The 25,351-nt window shown below is 34.8% G+C and overlaps 2 pseudogenes; one reads left to right on the forward strand and one right to left on the reverse strand.

Moving 5' to 3' along the window:
* The window catches only part of LOC126704779 ((-)-germacrene D synthase-like), a 78,038-nt pseudogene extending 53,540 nt beyond the window's left edge, over window positions 1–24,498 (reverse strand).
* LOC126706552 (glycine cleavage system H protein 2, mitochondrial-like) lies at window positions 8,379–12,923 on the forward strand (annotated as a pseudogene).
* Window positions 24,499–25,351: the final 853 nt, after the last annotated feature.

Below are 25,351 nucleotides of genomic sequence, written 5' to 3' on the forward strand. Positions count from 1 at the left end.
AACAACATAGAATAACCTCTAGGTGTACCATTATATGAGACGGTTATATTTATCAGTGATGTGGAAATTGTTTACTCTACCATTGTTGAAGTTTAAAATTTTCCAGAAGGAATTTAAGCTTCATGTCCAGAGTTTAAAATTGTAAGGTTGAATTTATTCAACCATCTAATTGGCTTTATTCCGTGCCAAATTTGCTTGTAATTCAGCATTTAGTAACCCTGTATTTAGGTGGGTTTGTTGTAAGGGTAGTGAGTGAGATAGAGTGAAGATTGCTTAAGAGTGTGCAAGAAAACAGAGAGTCGCTGCTGGGACTCGCGGGTGGACTCGCGGCTGCAAGCCGCCAGAAGCTGCACACGTGCCAAGCATGCTGAAAGATGAACAGTCATGCTAGCTGGAGCACTACAGGACAAAACAGGACAACTGGCCATACGGTTAACTCGCGACTGGATCTCGCGACTTGGTCAAGCCGCGAGGTCAAGCCGCGAGCCACCCCTATTTTGCCAAAACCTAATGTTTCACATTCCTCTCCACACCAGTATAAATACCCCTTTAACCCACGATTGAAAGAGAGCTTCCAGAGAGAATTTTGAGAGAGAAACCTTAAAGAAAAACCAGATTGCTTCACCCACAATCTATACCTTAGAGTCTCTTCAAATTCCCTTACTCTCTTCCTCTCCATTGTCAAATCCTTGAGAGGCATTATACCAAACCTGGTTCTCACCATCATCATCTCTGTGAGACAGTCGTTTGGAGTTCTGGGAAGCAGTTAGGAAGGAGCCAATCTTCATTGGTTGATGCTACGGTCTAGTAGCGGAATCCGGGAAGCTAGAAAAGAAAAAGGTTCGGCGCAACCTCGTTGGAGCAAGAAGCTTGGAGGGCTTAGGTGCACTGGGTAGATTAGGCTTGGAGGGTCTATTGCTGTCCTTGTATCCCAACTGTATTTTCTAGTGGATTGATTACCGCTTGGAGGGCGGCGGAGAGGTTTTTCACCGAGGACTTCGGTTTCCTCTTCGATAACACATCGCGTGTTGTCTTTGTGTTTGCATCTTCCTTCCTCTCTATCTTTGCTTTTATATTATCTGCTGTGGATTTTATTTTGTTATGGCTTAGATAGTTTATAACCAATTTCATATTATAGCATATGTTAAGTTTCCGCACACTAGTTGTTTGACATATTGCTTGTATTGGTTAAGTTGTTTTTTTTTTGGGGTCTAAACGTTCAAAAGTGTTTTGTACACGTTTTTGAACTTTCAATTGGTATCAGAGCGGGTACACTGCTATTGGTTACATTACCATTGTGTGATCCTTAACTCCCTTTTGAGATGGATAGGTCTCAATCCCTAAATGCACCTCCATATTTTGATGGTAGTAATTATGCTTTTTGGAAGGTTCGTATGAGAGCTTTTCTGTGTTCTATTGATAAATCCGTTTGGGATGCTGTTGAGATTGGTTGGACCAAACCTGAGGCAGCCAAATCCACATGGGATAAGGCAGCACTTGCTGCATCTAATGCTAACAGTAAAGCACTCAATGCTATTTTCTGTGGTGTGTCTCCAGATGAATTTCACAGGATTTCTCACATTACCATTGCCAAAGAAGCATGGGAGATTCTGGAAACCACTTATGAAGGCACGAAGAAAGTGAAAGACACCAAGTTACAAATGCTGACCACTCGGTTTGAGGAGCTTAAAATGAGTGAGGATGAGTCTTTTGACTCTTTCTATGGGAAACTAAATGAGGTGGTTGTCAGTAAGTTTAACTTGGGGGAGAAAACGGAGGACTCAAAGATTGTAAGGAAGATCCTTCGATCATTGCCGGAAAGTTTTCGTGCTAAAGTGACAGCCATTGAAGAGAGCAAGGATCTTGACGACATCAAAGTACAGGAGTTGGTTGGTTCTCTGCAAACTTATGAGATGTCGCTGCCCAATCAACGGAAGAGTAAATCCCTTGCTCTAAAGACCATTAATGAGAAGGTGGAAGATCAAGACTCATCGGGAGAAGATGTGGTGGACAAAGATGTAGCCTACCTTGTCAAAAATTTCAGAAAGTTTTTGAAATTCAAAAATAATGGCAAATTTGATGATAAAAGAAAATTCCAAAATTCTGGAAGGGAGAAGAGGGATTTCAAAAAGAAAGATGGAAAAGAATCCCAATCCACACAAGGTGTCACTTGTTTTGAATGTAACGGGCATGGACACTTTAAGAAGGAATGTCCGAATTATTTGAAATCGAAAGGCAAAGTGTATGCCACGACTTTGAGTGACTCAGACTCGTCTGACTCAGAATCTGAAGAGAGCTGTGATGGAGAGGGGAACTATTCAGCTTTTATGACTATTGCTCATGTTGAGTCGTCGGATGAGTTGAATTTGCTTGTACGAGACCTTGGAGAACATAGTGATGATGAATCACTAGGAATTGTTGAAGAATCAGAAGCTGAAGAAGAAGAAAGCACAGCAAATCTTCAAGAGAATTATAACTCACTCTTGGAGAAGTCGGGTGAATACACAAGGGTGGCCAAGGCTGCTGTGAGAAAAATGAAGAAGGCTGAGGAGGACTACAAAAGTCTCCTAATTCGATATAGGGAGGCCAAATGTGAGATAGAAACACTGAATGGTGAGTTGTCCGAAACTTACACTAAAGTGAGATTTCTTGAGAATGAGGTTGTGCAAGCAAATGCTAAAATAGAGAGGGTCACCACCAAGAAGCTAGATGATGTTATATCTTCTCAAAAGAGCTTTTCAGACAAATCCGGACTGGGATATACCGGAGGAAGTAGTTCATCTGGAAATGTCACTAAAGAAGTGAAGTTTGTAAAGGCCAAAGATCCAGTTGTAGCTGACCTTACTGGTGTGAAGCTCGAGGTGGAGGAGAAGAAGAATGTGGTGGACCAACGGATGCTGAATCATCGTAATCAGTCTGTGGGCAGGTCTGAATCTCGTGCCAAGTCACGTTCACGACCACAAAGAGGTCCTAGAGGAACGTATGCGTGCCATTATTGCAGACTTCAAGGGCACACTCGACCAAATTGCCAAAAGCTGAGAGCAAAGAACAGTGCAACTCCTCAAAGGTCAGGAAGACCCAGAAATGATAGAAGAATTTGGGCAGGTGATCAATCTAGAGGTCAAAATGGAGATCCCGGAATGATGAACGTGATGAAGATGATTGGTGCATTCACCAACTGCTTGGAAAGCTTCTCACGAAGGTTTGAAAGCCCTAACTCCCGTACCCAATCCTATAAGGAAATCACCCCAAACGCAAGTGACGTGCGGGTGAATAAGGGTACTCATGCATAAGCATTACAACATGTCCATGCATTAATACTTCCTATGCTTTGTGACTATGTTTGTTTGGGAAACTTGCTGTTTTTGATGTTGGTTGTTTGCTTGTCTTCTTGTGAATATTTCTTAATTTTGTTTTATCAATCTTTTTGTTTCTTGTGTCAAAAATCCAAAAATCACATAAAAATTAGAAAATCAAAAAGCTTGATTGACTTTGTTGAGTTTTGTCTCAAAACTTGTTTTGCCTTGTATCTTTGTGCTAATGGCTTTGTGCATTTTCGAGCATTGCTTGTTTTCATGCACTCATATCACTGTGGGAAAAATCTTGAAATCTATGTGATTGTTGTAAATAGATTTTCAAACTTGTCATGAATGTTTAGTGAATGGTTATGTTGATCTTGAGACATGCATAGACTTGTGTCTATATATCTTCCCACTTTTTATTTTTTATTTTGCTAAAAAGAGCTCACCAAATGTAAATCTCCAAATGAAAAGAGATATTGAGCTGCAAAAGCCTGTCGCACATTCTAGTATTTGACTAAGAAAAAGGGTAAGCGACCTTATATTAAAAGTGAATGTTCATTCAAAAAGGCCAAAGGCCTGTTCTTCAAAGAGAAATGTTATATATCCCTATCACAATGAGAGATGATTGCCTCAAAAGATCAAAAAGATCAGTTGTTATGATTGAAAGTGGAGTCAAATGAAAAGCTCCAAGTTATGTTATCAAAAGATGTGTGGGAGGTCATATATTCATATTTCTATAATTGAGATTGGTCACATGATCTAGTGCTAATTGTGTATGCCTTGGTTGAATTGATCATTGAAACTTCACATTAGACAAAGGACTATCTTATTGTTGATATCCACACACAACACACAAGTTTATGTTCAAAAAATGTCATATTCATTTGTGTGATTGTACTTGATAAAATGTGTTTTCACATGCTCAATATTTGTTAATTCAAGCACAAAAAGATTTTTGAGTGTTTTAGGTGTTTTTGGAAAGTATTTTGTTTGAAAAATCTGAAAATTTCAAAAATACTGTTTTGCCCTGTTTTGGCGGCTCAGTCGCGGGTATGTCAAGTCGCGAGCCTCAGTCGCATCTTCGCTGGTCATTTTTGGCGACTTGTTCGCGAGTGGAAGGCCCAGTCGCGAGGTTCACTCAGAGATTTTCGCGGCTCAGCTCGCGACTCACTCGCGGGTAGACCTTCCAATCGCGAAAAACACTTAGTAAAATTTTTCAAAATTTTGTTCTTGAGTGCTTTGGCGGCTTGAGCTGGCGACTGTGTGGCGACTTAATCAAGTCGCGAAAATCGCGTGTTTTGCAGAAACAGGAGCAGTTTTTAAACTTTTTCAGTTTTCCCTCGAATTTTTGTGACTGTTCATCTTCTCTCTAAACTCTCTCCCTCCCAAACGCTCCGTGCTCCCTTTTCCAATCTCTAGTGTTGCACTCTTGTAGCTCAAAATCGTCAAGTTACAGGTATGGGTTTTCTGTTTTACACTCTTTTCTACTTGATTTTGTGCTTTTACCCTTTGATTTTTCGCATATGATTGTGTTTTTGAAATGGGTTTTTGTTTCGGTTTCTGCTCCTTGTTCATGCTTAGCTTGTGGTTGCTGTTACTATAGTTTGTGGTGATGATTGTCATATCCTTATTACTCTTCATCTTGTGCTTAGCTGAGTGTTTCTTTTATTTTAATCTGAACTTTGAGCTGTTGAGTTGTTTCTATTGGTTCATTTTGAGGTTGTGAGTTTTACTGTGCTAAATTTGCATGTTTTAGTGTGTTAATCTGTGGGAAGCTTCTGTTAGGCTCAATATACTGTTTGTGTGTCATATCATTTTTCCATTATCTGTCTCAATGTCATTTATCTGCCTTTAGGATAGTTTCACCATGTTGTTCATGTGTTTCCTATCCTAGGCTTGGTTTATCCATGTGTTTGAACTAAGTAGCTTGTTGTTTAAGTTTTTAAAGTTCATTTGTATGGTTGATATCTCTTTGTTAATTATATGGTACTGACTGGTTATGCACATATATTGCTCTATGTTGTTGTGGCCTTTTCTGATTGTTCACAGATGGCTCCCTCACCTCAGAAGAAGAAATCTACTGCAAAGAAGGCTGACAAAAGATTAAAGATGGATTCTAAACTGTTTAGGTCAGTTCACCACTTTGAGAGATACAAGGATAACTTCTTGAATGCAGGAATCATTCAAGAGAGATTTGTAGATTTGGAGGACTTAAGGCAAACATTTATTCCCAGCTGTTTTGAAGGAAGAGGATGGGAAAAGCTTCTGGGTGGTTTCCCTGTTGTGTGTGAACCCTTAATTAGGGAATTTTACTCAAATGCTGTGATAAAGGATAATGAATTAAGTTGCTGGGTGAGGGGTAAAGAATTTGTCTTGGATGCTTATGTCATAGATGATGCATTAGGGCTTGAAGGATTAGATGATGAAGAATTTATCAATTACAAGGATAGGAGTGTTTCTATTGAAACAATTCAACAAAGGATAGGTGGGCAGAGAGAAGGGAAATGTTTGAATACCACTGCCTTTCCAGTGGACATGAGGTGCCTTACAATAATTATGATGTTTAACCTCTATCCCATTAAGAAATTGACTACAATCAATTGTGCTAGAGCAGTCTTTCTGATGGATCTCAAAGAAAAGAACTTCATAGACATAAGTTCCCACATTTATGACACCATTGTGGATGAGACTAGAACAACCTCTAGGCCTAAATTGATCTTTCCCAGTTTGCTAATGAGGATTTTTAAAAGTAAGGGTGTTCCAATCCCTCAAGACATCAGTCCCATGTCCACACCCTCTGCAATCAACAAGCTTACCTGCAAAAGGATAAGTGTTAGGCTTCCAGGAGAAGAAGATGAAGGTGATGAAGGAGAGGCTGTCCCAATGGAGACTGAAGCAGAGGCAGCAGGGCTTGCATCAACCTCAACACCTAGGAGGAGTGGCAAAAGACACAGAGTTTCAACTTCTGCAGACACACCTCTAGATGCTTTCCAGATCATTCTGGAAAGGCTTGATGGGATCAGGGCAGTCCAAACTGAGCACTCTGACAGGATGAGAGCCATGCAAGACCAGATTGATGTCATGGCTGCTAAACTTGACAGCTTCACAACTCAGCATGACCAGTGACCCTTTGGCCATTCCTGTCAAAAAGGGGGAGAAGTTCATTGATGATTGAGAAGCAGAAAAGCAGCTCTTAAGGGGGAGTAATTAGTTGAGGGGGAGTAATGTGTTTATATATGTTTATGATTTGGGTATTTTAGTGTTTTTATGGTTTTGATACACTGTGTTTTGGTGTATAGCTGTTTCTAACTCATTTCATATACTCTTGGTTTAAACTTTAAAATATTTTGATGATGTTATTCAGGATGTTTTTGGTTTGTACCCATGTGCTTTTGTAAGCTTTTAGGGTTAATGTTTTATGCATAGTTTGTAGGCTTTATGGTATGTACCTTGCTTAAGTGCAGCCTTTATGCTATGTTGAAATCAGTACTTTAATCTAAATGTTCTGCATTTTGGTTTATGTACTGTCACTCTTGTGCCCTTGTAGGATTGTTCCTAGATGCATATGCCTTGTGTGCTATGCATTGGTTGAGTGTTGAGCATACAAGTGTCTTGCCTTGTGCTTGTTAACTTGTATGTCCTTGTGTTCATTCCAAGTGTGATTGAGCACTGTGATCACTACCTTGTGGTGTTCACTTGGCTGATCAAGCCATGGTTTGTTTATTAACTCCATCTTTGCTTGATCACATTTTGCCTGTTTCATATGCATTTATAATTTTCTGCTTACAATGATCATGGTGTATTGTTGTGTTTCAGGAGTATTATGTTCATATGATTCAAGTGCTTCACAGCTTCTAGAGTTAGGTGTGAGTGAGTTTTGTTCAACTGTTCTCAACTCACATGTTAAGTCTAGAGTCTGTTTTAGGGTTTTGTCACGAAATAGCCAAAGGGGGAGATTGTAAGGTTGAATTTATTCAACCATCTAATTGGCTTTATTCCGTGCCAAATTTGCTTGTAATTCAGCATTTAGTAACCCTGTATTTAGGTGGGTTTGTTGTAAGGGTAGTGAGTGAGATAGAGTGAAGATTGCTCAAGAGTGTGCAAGAAAACAGAGAGTCGCGGCTGGGACTCGCGGGTGGACTCGCGGCTGCAAGCCGCCAGAAGCTGCACACGTGCCAAGCATGCTGGAAGATGAACAGTCATGCTAGCTGGAGCACTACAGGACAAAACAGGACAACTGGCCATACGGTTAACTCGCGACTGGATCTCGCGACTTGGTCAAGCCGCGAGGTCAAGCCGCAAGCCACCCCTGTTTTGCCAAAACCTAACGTTTCACATTCCTCTCCACACCAGTATAAATACCCCTTTAACCCACGATTGAAAGAGAGCTTCCAGAGACAATTTTGAGAGAGAAACCCTAAAGAAAAACTAGATTGCTTCACCCACAATCTATACCTTAGAGTCTCTTCAAATTCCCTTACTCTCTTCCTCTCCATTGTCAAATCCTTGAGAGGCATTATACCAAACCTGGTTCTCACCATCATCATCTCTGTGAGACAGTCGTTTGGAGTTCTGGGAAGCAGTTAGGAAGGAGCCAATCTTCATTGGTTGATGCTACGGTCTAGTAGCGGAATCCGGGAAGCTAGAAAAGAAAAAGGTTCGGCGCAACCTCGTTGGAGCAAGAAGCTTGGAGGGCTTAGGTGCACTGGGTAGATTAGGATTGGAGGGTCTATTGCTGTCCTTGTATCCCAACTGTATTTTCTAGTGGATTGATTACCGCTTGGAGGGCGGCGGAGAGGTTTTTCGCCGAGGACTTCGGTTTCCTCTTCGATAACACATCGCGTGTTGTCTTTGTGTTTGCATCTTCCTTCCTCTCTATCTTTGCTTTTATATTATCTGCTGTGGATTTTATTTTGTTATGGCTTAGATAGTTTATAACCAATTTCATATTATAGCATATGTTAAGTTTCCGCACACTAGTTGTTTGACATATTGCTTGTATTGGTTAAGTTGTTTTTTTTTTTGGGTCTAAACGTTCAAAAGTGTTTTGTACACGTTTTTGAACTTTCAAAAATTTTGAAAGAGTACTAGCAGTTGTAGATATCCTTTTATTCTCATAAAAGATGGTTGTGAATTTTGGGTCCCGATTTTATAATTGTAATTACCTTCACCTGTAAGTGTACAGAATATTACTGCCGGTACAATCCTAAGCTTTACCTTAAAGTAATGAACTTTACAGGGTTTACTGTTATTATTTACTGACAATTGATATGTACAATTTTAGGCTAATACGCTCTTAGAGTCTTTGTAAGAAAGATGATGATGGTTATGAAATACGACCAAATTCAGAATGTTAATTTGGCTTGTCAGTGGAGAAATATATTGATTAGTTATTAAAAAGTTTCAACTATTAAAGGTTGTTCAAAATGATGTACTAAATCTGAATTTTTTATCTTAAATATTATTTTCCTATCAATGCATTTTTTTGTTCATTAGAAATGGATGCTAGCATGCATTGTACTTGATAGATTTTGTCACACAAACAATGAACAGAAATATATATTTGCATATTGTGATATTATTGTTATTGTTATCTATGATTCTATGTGAAGAATGTAGTTGAATTTTCCTGTACAGGTTGTTATACAAGAAAACCATAAAGATGTAATTTTTCTGATAACCATCTCTACCCCCATTTCAGCTCGTTCACAGATTCCTCTGTTTCTCTAAATTTAAATGGTCCTCACCAAGGCAAAATTGGCACTTGCAGCAATATTTTCCTTTATTTTCTACGTTCAGCTATTTTTCAACTCTTTATTAATTTTTTCCCTGCACTTTGAAAAAAGTAGGTGTCGTATTTTCTTTTGACACAATGTCTAGCCCAAATGACACCTTCTTCCCCATGTAAAATCATGGCGGAGGGTGAGTTTGTGGGTTTAAGACCCACTGAGTGTGTTTGTAACTTGTCAATAAAATTAAAAGGTTGAACAGTGTGCTTACAATATGGTTCGTCTCACTTCATCATTTGCAAATGCAAGTGTTTGTACAAAGTTCTGTAAAGTCAATAGGCTGTTATTTTTTAGGTGGTCAAACTCTGATTTCAAGTACCTCTCTCCATTTCAATTTAAGCAGAAAATTGCAAGGACCACAACAAATGACACAAGTTGCCCACTTGGACAGTTGTGAGTGATGGAGAAAAAATAATGGGTTTATGTGGGTCCACAACTTGCCACTCACAATTTGCCATGTGGGCAAGTTGTGGCAAAAGTTGTGCTACTTGTTGTGGCACTAGCATTTTTCGTTCAGGTATGTACTTATAGAAAAAGCAGCTTATTTAATGAAAATGTAACCATAAACATGCTCCAACAGTATGTGGGGTGTCAAGAGTATTGCAAAGAAAATGTAAAGGGTTTTGAATGCTTCTACAAGGTTAACAAAAAAAATTCTTAATTTGTAAGTGCATTGCTCAGCTCTCTCTCTCAATTTTTTTTTATCAGAGTTCTTTTATCTTAAATGAAGTTATCCAATCAAATTTCTAATCGATGCATCCATATTGAATAAAGATGGTTCTAATCTTCTCATTTCAGATACAGAATCACTTTAGTTAATATTGATTTTGGTAATTGAGGAGATCAGCTCTTTCTTGGATTCTTAGAAAATTGTCATGCCTATTGTGCTTATACTTTTCTTCTCCATTTTACATGCACTTGTTAAGGATCTTAAGTATCTTGACTCTCATGAGTGGGTTAAAGTTGAGGGGAATTCTGCTACTGTTGGTATAATCGACTATGCTCAGGATCATTTAGGTGATGTTGTCTATGTTGAATTACTGGAAGTGGGGGCTCCTGTATCACATGGCAGCAGCTTTGGTGCGGTTGAAGTGTTAAGGCTACTAGTGATATTAATACTCCCATTTGGCCATTTCAGGGAAATTGGTTGAAGTAACGAAGAGCTCAATGACTCCCCTGGTCTGGTGAGTCTCCTTTTCTAATTTGAGTTTCAGTGCCTTATGTTATGTAGGTTATTTATTTTTTTGGGTCCAGATTCACAAGTAAAATCATACATTGGAACAGAAAAGATAACCATATTTTCTTTTTCATGGTTTACTGAAACTGAATGACTCTTTGTTGCCAATCATCTAGGAGCTATGCTAGAGTTTATTACATTGCCAGCCAATCTGAACTTGCTTTTGCATTTGTTAAGGATGTGATAGCCTATGTTCGTTTATTTTACATGAGATTTCAAGCGCAAGTGCTCTAGATACTTTTTCTTCCAAATAAAAGATTGTAGAGTCAGTCAACTAGCTTTACTTACCACATTAAACTGACTCTCTCTCTCTCTCTCTCTCTCTCTCTCTCTCTCTCTCTCATCTTTTATTCTTTTGGAGGTTCTTCATTTCTTAGCATGTGTTGAAACTTTGAAACACAGTTGCCTTTTGATAGCCTGTTATTTATTCCCTCTCACTCTATTCAATGCAACTGGCTCATTCCAATACCTATCTTCTTTTTATCAATACCCTCCACTTATCTATAGCCTTCCCATTAAGGGGAAGAGGTACCACTGGGCTTCAAATGCTTGTGGTAGGTCAATCCAACTCTAGTTTTCTCCATACTTGCATTAGGTACCACTACCCCTAAAACGTAACTAATGTTATAATTAAGTTTTCTGCCTTTCATTTCCTTTTTTTCTCAATTGCTCTTGTGATAAATTACTAGAAGTTAAAGGCATAATATTATGGGTTTTATCGTGCAATTGGTTGTATTAGGGTTTCTGGGGGTTAATTAGCTCATTTATTATTTAGTTTAATCAGCTTTATTTTTTTATTATTCCTTTAGATTTTGGGATTTTTGAATTTTAGGGTTTTATTGCGACTGCCATCATTAGGAGTAGATCTTAGCAAGTCTCTGTACGTTTGTGTCTGTTTACAAGGGCATTGCCTCTTATATCATCTATTCCATCAAATTGAGTGATATACTACCATCTTGCAGTTCCCCAACATCAACATTAACCCAAAGCCAAAGCGAAAGTTGTTCTGAAGGCAAAGGTTGTTCTGATTCAGAATTGCAGAGAGTTGCACATATTGAGGGCAGTGGTGATGGTCTCCCCTTCCTTATAGAACATTCTAAACAACCCAAAATTCTCAGCCGGCTCCAAAATTCTTCTTGCCTGTGGCTTAAAAATCTAGTGATTGGAAGTTTGGAACACCCCCCCAACTATCCAAAGCCCACTAAGTATTTTTATAATTTATAAGAGAAACACATATTGACGCAGGACAACTAGAACAAAACTAAAACAACGGAAAAATAAAATATATGACCTAGAAGTCAGCACCTAGGCCTTACATGGAGTCAGCATCAAGCGGGGAAACAACTAGAAGTTAACACCTAAGGTAGACCTGGAGTCAGCGCCAAACCAAAGAAGGACCAAACGGCCATTGTTTTTTCATTCATCAAAATATCAACTATCTCCTCAAGGATTACAATAGTTGCATATAAAGGATTGTTAAACCCTAGTTCTAATTGGCTAGGAAACCTTAATTGCCTTATTAAAAAAATAATCTTGCTTCCCAAATTAAAATACTAATAGCCCAATAAACTACTAGGACCTAAAATATAAAAATACAATTGACTTGCAAACATAAATAATATTAAATAATAATTTTCTTGCATCTCCCGCATCACCTCCTTTTCTATTTCACCTTACCTTAAATGGCCAATGGTTATATGTACTTCCTTTTAGTTGTATTATGCAAGGTTTTGGGCAATGTCCCTGAGTAGCCAATATTTGGAACAATCAAGGGCAGAATAGACCATAAGGGCAACACTCATGCTACTATACTTATTGAGCTTAAGGTTGATACTGGTAGTCATCTGAATAAATTTATAGGTCTCTGAAAATGTTGGTTAACCACCTTCATTGTGTTAAAAAATTCATTCACATTTCCAATTTCCTTTAATTGGTGAAGTTTGACTTCTTTTTTGCCATCAAGAATATGTTTCTTCTTTCATTTCATTTATGCTTATTTCTGATGTAGCTATCTTGATGTAGATTAACTCAAGCCCATATGACAAAGGATGGATAATTAAGGTTGACGTGAGCAACAGTGGTGAATTGAACAGCTTGATGGATGCAGATAAGTACACCAAGTTCTGTGAAGAAGAAGATGGAAGTCATTGAGTGACTTGCCACAAAGAACTTTGGGTACTTTTCATGTAGGGGTTGTCCATGGATAATCACGATAAATTACACAATCCTCAAAAGTGCGTGGTGCACATATCTTTCTTTCTATTTTTATCCAAACATGTGCTTTCATGGTTCTTCTTTTGTTGCCTAGGAGCTATAAATTTAGTGGAAATCTTAAGCGAATAGTCATTCTGGGTTTTAGTTTCATCCGTTGGTGCTGCTTAGGGAGGTTTGTGGTTTGAGAACCATTTTCATAATTTTCTTTTGAGTTGAATACTTATTCAACTTATGGGATCCCATTTTCTCGATGCTTGGAGAACAGTTTCTTATTCACTTACTCTTGTTAGTTAGATGAAGTTTTGTGGGTAGATGACAAGGGAACATAAATTAATGATCTTTGGAATTAAATCATAATGGCTAAATATCATTGTTCACTAATTTCAACCTGTATTACCATTTTACTACCTTGCTAGTGGTATGTTCTTCCAAATTTGGTGTTATGGATGTAGGTTTTAATGATCCAATCACACTAATTTCTTCAATTATTCCATTTTTATCTACTTTTTCCAATATCATTTTATCAAAAGCAGTGTTACTGAGTTTGAATCTTGTCTTTATTATACCCCCAGTTCAAAAATAAAAAATTTCACATATTAGCTAAGCATGTATGAGGGAGTACCAGAACAGCGATTAAATTTCTTCTTTTTTATCATCTTAAGCTTTTCGGATTGGCGCTACCATTTCAAAAATTAATTCTTGTTTTATAACCGGAATGTGCATCCTAGTTTTTTTACTGAATTGCGTATTCAGATTGAGAACTCTCGTAAAATTGAAGTAAATAAGAATGTTATAACCTTGTTGCCTCGAAAAAGTGCAGTGGTGTAAAGAGCACCATCATTTTCTTAGTCATCACAATTATAATGACACTTGTGCATTTGTTGTAATCCTTGGCCAATATCACATTGAAAATGGTAAGCCGCACATAAGTGATGGATTGCATCAATCAACTCCAACTTTTCTAAAAATTTATCAGTGGTAGCCATCAATATTCATTGCACTTCTTTTAGCTTATGAACTTGCTCCGTGTTTTGAATGGTTTCCTACAAAAGGCAATCAAAGTAAAAATTTTAATTGTCGGCGTTGTTGAACAAATTTTAATTGTCATTTATTGATGATATAGAAGACTAGGAGATTTGAATATAGAATATGAAATGAATCAATTTATATTAGAAAAATAGTATTATTATATGGTCTGAAATGTGAGGTGGAAGACATACCTTGGAGTCATTAAAATAACCGAAGAAATTGTCTCCCCAGAGGTAGGATGATAAGTTGCTAAGCCGTGAAGTACAGTAGCATTTGGATTTTGGGTTTGAGTAGCAGCCACTGAAACTTGAAGAGACATTTGTTGAGATTTTTTGATTAGAAATTTGTCAAAATACTTAGGAAGAAAATATCTTATAATTTTTTTTTTTTAGTAATTAATTTCACAACACTCAAGCAGAATACATAGAAATTCTGAATGAAAGAAAGTTCTATTAATACTGATAGCATTACACACTTTGCTACTCCAATCAAAGGGGATTAGTGTAGTATTATGTTTGTATGTGTTTGTGATGACAATGATGCTGAAATTTGGTTGAATTTGTGTGTAAAATTTTTTGCTTGTATTTGTGATTATATATATATATTATTGAATTTGTGTACTGGTGTTTTTCAGAGGAATTTTGGTAACAAAACTTTTTGAATTGACGTGAAAATTTTTGCATATAAATTATGTTCTCTCTCTCTCTCTCTCTCTCTCTCTCTTAATTTAATCATTTTTTTGGAAATAATTTTTTTACTCTTTAAAATTGTGAAATTAACTTTTTTTTGTTTTTATTTTATTTTATTTTTTCATTTATTTGCTGATTTGACATTTTAAAATTTCAAATAAAATTATTATTATTATTTTTGTAGCCATGACAGCTTCAAGTATGCCAACTGTGTCGTCCATCAGCCACGAGCATTGAGATGATGGTAGGGACTAACTTGACAGCAAGTTAAAAATAATGGTGACCAAATTGACTATTGATAAAAAAATGAGGAAGGCCTTAGAACATAGAGATAAAAATGGTAATTTCACCTCTTCTTTAGCGGCTTATATGTTACCCTTCATCCTTATTTTCATTGTCAATCATTTTTAATTTTTGACAACACTAAGACAGACAAGACCAACTTGATCTCAATTTAAGAATGCATTTCCAACTATTTTATACTGATTCAGCTCTAGAATCTAGACCAACTTTATATTCATAAAGTGTTGCCACAAAAACTGTCAAGAAAAGGTACAACTACAATTTACTGCAATTACCATATGCTGAACGTATAAGCGGCTGAACTTGTAAAGTACTGAAGTTTTAGATTGATACTCATCCTCACGAATTTGTTCATATTCATGATCATGATTCATGAACACATTATAATATTTTAGTAACCGTTTAATAGTAAAGCCTAAGCCTACTAGACTTGTTTTTTTGTTAAATAAATTATCATAAATAAATATTTTCTGGAACTCACAGGATCAAATCAGCATGGTTTTCTTCAGCAACTACAAAAACAGAATCAAGAATACTATGAATGCTGGGAGGAATAAACTCCATCTGGACTAACAAAGGAAAAGACAACATAGCTCTCTTAGCTAAGGCATGAGCTACAACATTGCCTTGCCTCCTAGTATGAGCGAAGAAATGATTTTGAAGAGGACCAACAATAGACTTAGTACCTTTAGAAGAAATGATTTTGAAGAGAACCAACAATAGACTTAGTATCTTTAGTCTTTACAAGATGACCGATAGATGACAGGGGCAGATCATCATGTTGGAGAGCATTAATAACCATCTCTGAACCCCCCTTGAAACTAGAATGATGAATATCGATCTCATGAACCAATCATTACTTGGTCTGGCAAGGATCATAATGTCTTTGTTGTTTGGTGACTATATATATTCATTGGTCTGAGCTGACTCCTTTGTCGTCTCTCAAGTGTCAAGTCTCAACTTGATATTTCTTTCACTATGCTCTTATATTGCAGATTCCAGTCTTCCAACAGCCCCTGCCATATCTGCTTCTCTCTCAAGCTCTTTTCTTCTACTTCGAATTCCTTAGAACCATCCAAACACCACAAGCCCCACCCAAGAATAAGAATCAGGATGCTTACACTGAAAAATGAAGTAAAATCCAACACCACCAAGAGTAAGAATGCCCCAATTGTCATCCTCATCCACTATCACTACTCCTTATTTTTATCATCATCATCAACAACCCATAATATTAACATCAACAAGAACCCATTCTTGCCTTCATCATGACTTGTGCTTGTTGCACACCTTGACCCACTTCTCTCAGATTAGTAATTTCCACTGCAGTTTCATTGACCTCTTCTTGTGCCCTTGATAAGTAGTAAAGTGCCATTGGGGGCCAAGAAATTACCTCGTCTCATTCACCTGTAACAATTAAAATGGAATTATTGAAACTGTTCATCGAGTAAGGTATATTTGATTAATTTAAAAAGTAATGTATTAAAAAAAGCCGATGCACCAGTCTCTCTCTGGTTTCATTTATTTCAAAAGTCAAACATTGCTTTGCTTGGTGTTAAAACATTTGAATAATTTCATTTTATATATTGAAGAATAAATTGGTATATTTAAGAAAGACAGGATAGTGCACAAAATTAATGCTTATTACAATTTATAAAGTAAAACTTACCGATAATTTATGCCAACAATCTGTCAAATTCATAAGGGATTGGTGCTACACTTATCCCACAATCTTTGATGTTTTTGGAATTGCCTAGCAGTAACTTGAATTCTTTATCACTAGGAACACTTCTAAGTAAATGCTGCCAAGTCAACATATACAATGATAAGTAATACAAATGCTAGATAGACACACTAGGAAAGAGGGAGTTAGGAATAAAATTTAGATGGAAGCATACGCTGTGTTTCTTTAGAGTTTTCAAGTCTGGATGATCCCTTAATAACCTGTTATAGGCAGTTCTAACCATTCCTTTTACATCACCATCAGGATTATGAGCATAAATGCGCAGAAGAAGTTCTATGAACTTAAAAACCCTGAAATAGTTTACAGATATTATGAATGGTATATGGGCATGTATAGGCAAGAGGCAATTTATCAATCATAGTTACCTCATTAGAAAATTGATGCTGTTTGTGCAACTATTCTCCTCTAAATTTCTAGATGTTCTGCTGACATTGTCATCTTTGAATATCCACGCCAAACTTCTATATTTAAATTGATCTTGTAGAAACTTTGATTCCACTATCTGCAATAAGGAAGAAAACTAATACTCAATTATGCCAAGGGTGAATGACAGATTCAATTTTGTTTAGTGGAGTTCCACAGGTGGTTGGATGGATTGTTCATTTCCATTCTATCAATAGCATCATGCTGGAGCTGATCTAATTAATGTAGGATATGACTGGTAACAAAAAATAGCACATGAGTATGCTTCATGGAAGGTCTGGATTTCATTTTGTTGGCTTGACATATTGAGTTTGATACAACAAGAAATTAATAGAATACTTTTGGAATAAGAATTGATAGGATGTATTTGGCACGATATGGTTTGGCACGATAGGATGTATTTGAGAAATATTGCTACGTAAAATGAGTTGGCCATATGAACAAGAACAATGTAAGACTTTTGAATAAAGTGAGAACAGTGCATATTGTCCTAGGAAAAAAATAGCATAACAACACATTATTGATTTTTGGCTTAAATCTAGACACATAATTTGAGCTTCAATAGTCAATGGGATGAACTTACAAGAATTTGGTCTTTGATCATGGTCACAAGACTTGAAATGTCATCACATTTATTGGCACTCATATATAAATAAATCCCTGGCATCATATACAATGCAAAATTTTTAGTTCGTAATTATACGCAATCATCAATGCATCAAATTGTAACAACATTATTATAATACATGTAACAAATGTTACTTTTTGTATACCATCCAAGATCACCCCCAAATCTTTGTTTACTTCAGAAAAGCTTAAGGAAGTTTTCTTAAGCAAGTTTGTAAAGAGTTTGAATCAATGCAACCTCAAGGAATTCATGCACCAAAATGCATAGATATAGATAGAGTCTACTTTTCGCTTTTACTATTTGTCGTATAAGTTCAAACAACTGGTGAAGGGAAGATTAATCAAGCAAACCAGAATAAACTCAATTCTGTTTGTTTTATATAATAACTTATTACATATCTTTATCCTTCCCAATTTTACCATTTTCCTAATAGGCCATTTTGGGTTGAGAAGATTACTTAAATGTCATTGTATCTTTCTCCCTTCAAAGAGAATGTTTTAGGATGGCACACACACATCAGAAAGTATCATCAAGAGACGAACTACCATACCTATAAGGGAAAGAAATGATCCGCAAATTTTCAAGAAATGCTCTGTTGCCAAATCATCATTTTCCAAGATGCAAAGCTTCAAAGTTGCTCTCCAATGTTTGAGTAGATCTCCTCCATACTTCTCACTAATATATTAATATACATTTATCAATTAATTAGTACATGAAAACAAATGCTTTCTATTAAGGAATATCTCATAACTCAATCTAATGGATTAAATGCCTTATTAATTTTGTTCTTCCAACAATGGGTGCATTTATATATCTCCTGGGAAGGTATTCTTCAAGAGACCATATAAATTACAATACACTTTTGATACACTTATAAATCTACATATATTGAAACATGTTTCTTACAATTAATTACGAGAACACTTACTTACGTTGATCCCAAACCTATATTCTCTCATTGATAAAAAATGAGTACAAAGTTGTCAACAATTTTGGGAAGTAATCATTCAACTCTTTCTCAACTTGCTCACTAGTTTTCTGTAACAATATAAACAAACTTTAATGCATTGTATATATAAAGTGATAAACATGCATTAAAAAAAAAAAAATTTAAATCTTATTACGAAAAAGATTCAATCTACTTTTGTATAAGCAAACCAAAACAAAAAACTTTGAAAAACTTCTCTCACTGTCACTGCCACATGTAACATTAATCTACATACGACTTCTACAAAAGAAATCTGTGAAAAACTTCTCTCACTGTCACTGCCACATGTAACATTAATCTACATACGACTTCTACAAAAGAAATCTGTAAAAGAAAGTTAAAGGAGAATCAACTAATGATAATAATTGTAATAGATAGATAGATAGATAGATAGATAAGAGGACATACACATTGCCTATCATCATTAATGTGTACTGTGACATTCCTTGAGAAATAAATCTGGCTCGATGGACTGCCTGAGTAACTTCTGTAATCGAACATCTTCTTATATTCTGGATCTTTCTCAACTCTTTCCTTTATGTCAATTTTTTCGTCACTGTACAGTTTATCATATGAAAGTGTCCAAATTGATGACAATTTCTCATTATTTAGTGAGAGGAGTGATAATACTCGGAATTGAAATCTCTCTTGAGAAGTCAACAGCATCGGATGATCTCTCAAATGAATAAGCTGGTGCCTTCAAAAAGTAAAAGGTAAAAATAATCATGAAAGAAATCGACTTAGACATTGAAAACATAATTTTATGCACATAAGAAAAATTGTATTTGAAGGAAAATAAGTATTTTTCAAGTGGAAGAAGAGTTTTAGTTGATTTTGTTGGGTTGAAAATTTTTACAAAGTGAAGATAAAAGATCTCTATCTAATAATAGAAAATGTTTTACCATATCCTATGATTTTATTGGTGTTTTCAGTTAATATTTTCAAGAAAATATTTTATAACCAAACAGGTTTAAATGTAAATGAGTACTTACATTGGCATTCTTTTCATATGAGAGTAGAAATGGTTCAACTCCTTGTTGTTATGATCATTTCCCAATATGTTTTCCGATAGATTTTGTAAATGTGGCCTTAGCTTACTTACTCCAAGTTCATTTGAGATTCTCATCAATTTGGGACGTCCATTTATAATAGCAATGTCTCCAATCTTTAGTTCTCCCATATATCCTTGATTCACCAATTGAATAACACCAGCAATAATGCCCCTTCAAATATGAAATTTTAAAAAAGCAATCAATAGATCATTATATCACATGATAGTTTTACAAAGATCAAGAATATAAATTACAAGCTCTTTTCGTACCTTATAATGGGCTTGTACTTATCATCCAATTGATAATTAGACCAAATCCCGGTATTTTTCCTTTTAAATTGGTCCAACGTGGAATCTATTTTCTGCACCACTAGCCAAACGTTGTGGTTACTTATAACCATGAGAGGATTAACAAATTCATCACTGCTAAGTCTTTGGAGAAGACTTTTGCTCATCTGAGCTTTTTCAACAGTATCGTATCGAATAAATGATACAAAATCACCACTCAATGCGCCATGACAAACATCTCCACTAGAGTTTGCAATTTCATAGTCCAGTGTTTACCTTTTTCCTGTAGTAAAATAGAAAGCAAAGCAACAATTTAGGGAGGTGTAGTGAGCACAAGATTAGTTAATCAACTGTCAATTTGCATTTAAAGCATGATTATTAGAATCGGGAGTCGGAGTAGGATCTACTAGGCCAAAATGATTAAGATCGTAGTAGGATCGTGTACTTTTTTAAGATCGCATATAGGATTGGTGGGATCATGTATGATCCGTAGGATCAAAGATCAAGAAAATAATTAATTATCTATTTTCATACCTTACAATGATCTTGTACTTATCATCCAATAGATCATCACAAGACCAAATCCGGGTTTTTTTCTTTTTAAATTGGTCTAACGTGTAATCTATTTTCGGCACCACTAGCCAAACGTTGGGTTTACTACTAATAATAACCAAGAGAGGATAAACAAATTCATCCTTGCTAAGTCTTTGGAGAAGACTTTGGCTCATCTGAGCTTTTTCAATAGTATCATATCGAATAAATGATACAAAATCACCGCTCAAGGTACCATGACAAACATCTCCACTAGTGTCTAAAATTTCGTACTCAAGTGTTACTGTACCTTTTTCCTGTAGTAAATAGAGAAGAATACACAACTTTCAATTTAAAATAGAAAGCAAAGCAACAATTTACCTAGTGTGGTGAGCACAAGATAAGTTAATCAATTACCAATATGCATTTAAAGAAAGATGTATTATGGATTTTTTTTTAGATATGCATTTTGGTTTGATATGAATAGAAATATAGATCAATTAATATGGTGGACAATGATATGAAAGTGATATTCCCCAGTTAATTTGAAATTGAGAGAATCTTTGTCACAGTTAATACTTTATTTTCTTGATTTGGCAGTATGTATAGAATGCCACATTAATTAAAATTTTAAATGACATGGCACTAGATACATCTTTAAATTTATAATATTTAGAATGAACCATGACATGAATCCATTTCAAATGAAGAGAATCATATATGCTTTTACTAAACCTTTTAATTGCATCTGTGAAGATCATGAGTTCTTCATGTGTGCCATGTACATCATATATGTCATCTATAATTGATGTCATGCAAATTGCTTTAGTTAGTATCCTCCTAGAAAGAGAGTATTGGGATTCAAAGTACACTCCCAAAATCCAGAAGTATAACTTCACCACCTTGTTTATTGCAAAAGATAGGTTTGTGGTAACATCTATACCTTTACACCACCTAAATTATAATTTCAATAAAAATTGTCTGGTCAAATCATGTCTTATGAAAGTGATGATCATGAAATATATACAATAAAATACTTTCATATTTGCATATTTAGCTGCACTTTTATATTAATTTGTGACTGATGGTAAGTTGTCTTTGATTTATAGGTAATAAAGGCTTTACATTCAAAGTGGCACCAGGCCAATTGTCAAGCTAACTTATGACCCAGATGTGAAGCACGAAGGAAAGATTCAGCCTAAAGTAAAGATCCAGCCCAAGCGTGAATTCAAGAGAAGGCCGAAAACAAAGAAAAAAAAAAAAAAAGAAGAAGAAAAAGAAAGAGAAAAACAAAAACAAAAAGAAGCCCAAGATTCAATCCAACGAGAATGAAGTGTGCAAGGAAACAAAACTCAACTCAAGCAATTCTTACACAGTCAACGTGGTGGGCTTTAGGGTCCAAATCAGGAATTGTATTGTTATTGTGGGCCTCATCCAAAACATCTGAGGGAGAAATTACTTTTGGGCCACGTTGGTCTTAATAATGAGCTTTTAGGTCTTAGCCGCTTATGGGAATGTAAGTATAAATAGAGGGAAATAAGAAATATTGGGGGTGGCTAGAGGAGAGCTGAAACGCAGGCTAGAAGAAAGCTGAAATAGAGGACGGAGAATGCTGAAACGCAGGAGCCGCATGTGGCTTTTTTCTTCACCCTTTCTCTATGCTAGCACTTTAACTTTTCTCTTTCATTCTAGTTAGCAGTTTAATTGTCTAGTTTAATGGTCAATATTTATTTTGTGTGTTTTATTTCAGCTACCATGAGTAGCTAAATTTTCAATTAAGGTTGAAGATGAAACATTCTTAAAGATTATCAATTTTATTTATGTGATTTGATTTTTCTCAAAATAGTTGTTCTTGCTTCATTACAATCAACTAAGATAGGATTCTTAATATGAGTTCAATCATGTTTTTCTCATGATTTTGGATTTATCTTAATAAATTGAATGCTTGGTTTATTATTGCTTGATTATAAAACTGAATATCTTTTGTGATTTGTTTAGTTATAGATACAATTGATGATTTGATTTTATATTTAGGAAGCAAAAAAGAGCGTGCTTTAGGTTTTTAAAATAAGAATTTTAATGAGAATATTTTCCATGATAGCAAGATTGATTTCTAGATTATAATGCAGTAATTGGAAAAAATTAATGATCATAAATATATGCTGATATGACTTACAAGGTAGATTCCAAAACCTTAATTCATTTCTTTAGATTGTTTTAATCTCTTTACTGCTTTTGTATTATATCTTTTGCTTAGTTTAATTATTTGCTTAGCTTTATTTAATTTCAAAACAATCAATTTTTATTAAACTAGATTAGGATTAATTTGGTTAAGATTTGATTAATTTTCTTACGTTCATAGAAGTCTCTGTGGGTTCGATCTTGTTCTTATCAAATTATATTTCGGTACGGTTCATACAGTTGCGAATACTTTAAAATTTCACAACAAAAAGCTTAATTACAACACCAACATAGTGAGATATAGCTAATGAAATTACCTTGAAATATGGCTAAGTTCCTTCGGGTGTTGTTTTTGCAACATGTTAAAATCCAATTTTTCCAAGTTTAGTAGAACTTCATTACATGAAGCAATTTCTTGGTAGATAGAAAAGTAATGTCTTGCCTCTACCCTTGGCAAGGATTTTCAAATAGGATAATTTAAGGCATGACTTACTTGTGTGGCAAGAGGAGGGCTTGAATTAATCATCATCGATTCGAGGTGAGTGGTAGTAAACTTAAGTGTTTCATCAAGCATATCTTCTCCACGCACCGTCATATGGCTTCATACAAGCTTAACATTCCTCGCACATCTTTAATAAGAGATTACTTGAAGTTTCCCATATTGTCGTTGAATTTATTGAAGACATCTACTTTACCACCCCCACACAAGACATGCACTAACCATTAGTAGATGATATAAAACATGTTTTACATTTTTGAAAGCGAAGAGTTCGATTAAACACTAGGCTTCATTTATCAACTGATAGTGATTTTAGGATTTTTTTTTTCTTAAGGGGCCAGTAAGAAAATGAATCTTAGGTTAGAGATATATAAATTTTACAGTCTATGTGGTTTTCTTATTACAAATTTCTCCATGAGATGTACTAGCAAGAGAATAAGAGATAAACTACAAGTTCATTAAGCATATTGTTTCTTTATCAATGACTATACTAATTTTTGTTACTCAAAATTGAATTAATCATATTAGTTTAGGACAATTATATGTTTACATTGTACTATCAATGTAAGATTTATATTATAGATTAAATAAATGTGTACAATTTTTTACACATTTGCAAAAAGTGTACAATATTATACACATTTGCATAAAAGTGTACAAAGCTATATGTATTTGTTTAGAGGCAATGTAAATTTTATATTGATAATACAATGTAAATTAAGAATTTTTCATTAGTTTATTTCAAATTTGTTAAGATTTAAATGAGTTTTTTTCTAAGTTTTAAGATGAACAAATTTCTAATTTTATTGTTGGCTTACTATTTTTAATCCTCTAGATTTTAGATAAAATTGATTTGTTGTTGGAATTTTTATTATGCGTTTAAAAAGACCAAGATATTATTAAGAGGATCATATAATTTAAGCTTATTTCAGTTAGGCTTAAAAAAAAAAAATGAAGGCCAGGATGTTAAAATTTTTATTTTATGAGGGTTAAATAAAAGTAAATAAATAAATTATATATTTTAAAAAACAATTACCAGCCCAGGGGTTCATTTGAACCCCTAAACAATATATAGCACTGCCCATTCAATCATATCGATCAATCTCTAAGTGTCAATGTACATGTGCTACACCATTGCGCACCCTTGGTGCGGTGGTTACTCCACAAGTTTAAGTGTTTGTAAGGTGTGAGAGGCAAGGGCAGGATTTAAGTCTTCCGGAGAAAGCTTCATATACATATATACTTAGATTAAAGTAAAATTCTATCTGTCTCAAAAATAAATGTACATTTGCTACGGATACGTTACATTTCTAATTTAGTTTGTAAAGTGTTGTTATCAATGCTTCATGATTCACTTCGCCATTGATGACTTTTGTACTTGTTAATTAGCTAGTTAGTCAAATTTCCAATTTTTATGACCAGATTCACATGTTAATATCATTAACCCAAAAAAAAAAAAAAAAAAAAAAATCACATGCTTAATGTTAAAAAGATTACATGAAACAATGAAATGTTGTGAACGTACGTAGTTTTTAGTGACCGAATCGCGTTAATTTCTTCAATGATTCCTTTTCATCTACCTTTTTTTCCCTGATATTTCATTATTATGTCAAAGCAATGATGTTGAGTTGAATCTTGTCTCTATTCTACCTTCTACTCAAAAATTAAAAATTTCAATTTTTAGGCCTCATTTAGTACGGAGCAGTGGCGGCTCCAGGATATATTTTAGGGGGTCAGTAAGAAGATGCATTTTGGGTAAAAAAAAATTAATCTTGCAGTTTACGTGATTTCTTTATTACAAATTTGTCCATAATACGCACTAACAAGAGAATAAAAGATGAGAAATGTTATATCTACAATATTTTCACAACACTTTCCCAAAATTTTTTTGGTGATAAGTTATTATTAGTTCTAATTTAAACTTACTACTGAAATTACTATTTTGCCAACATATAAACAGCCAGTAATAATTTGCCACTTATGATTTGTTATGAAAGTATTGTAAATATATCGTTTCTCATATTAGATAAAATATAAGTTTATTATATATTGTTTATTAATACAATGAATATACTAATTATTGTTGCTAATATTAAATCTTGGAAATCATCTATTGTTTTTAAATATAATAAGCATATTGATTATTATTATAAAGTAACTGAAATTACTATTTTGCCAACATATAACAGCCAGTAACAATTTGTCACTTAGGATTTGTTATGAAAATGCTGTAAACATATCGTTTCTCATATATAAGATAAAATATAAGTTCATTACATATTGTTTATTAATACAATGAAGATACTAATTATTGTTGCTAAGATTAAATCTTGGAAATCATCTATCGTTTTTAAATAAAATAAACATATTGATTATTGTTATAAAGTGAACTCCAAGCAAGATCTAAATGCAATAAAATTTTATGTATTAGTTTATTTCAAATTTGTTAAGATCT

This window comes from Quercus robur, chromosome 11 (genome assembly GCF_932294415.1).
Source record: "Quercus robur chromosome 11, dhQueRobu3.1, whole genome shotgun sequence".
Taxonomy (NCBI): domain Eukaryota; kingdom Viridiplantae; phylum Streptophyta; class Magnoliopsida; order Fagales; family Fagaceae; genus Quercus; species Quercus robur.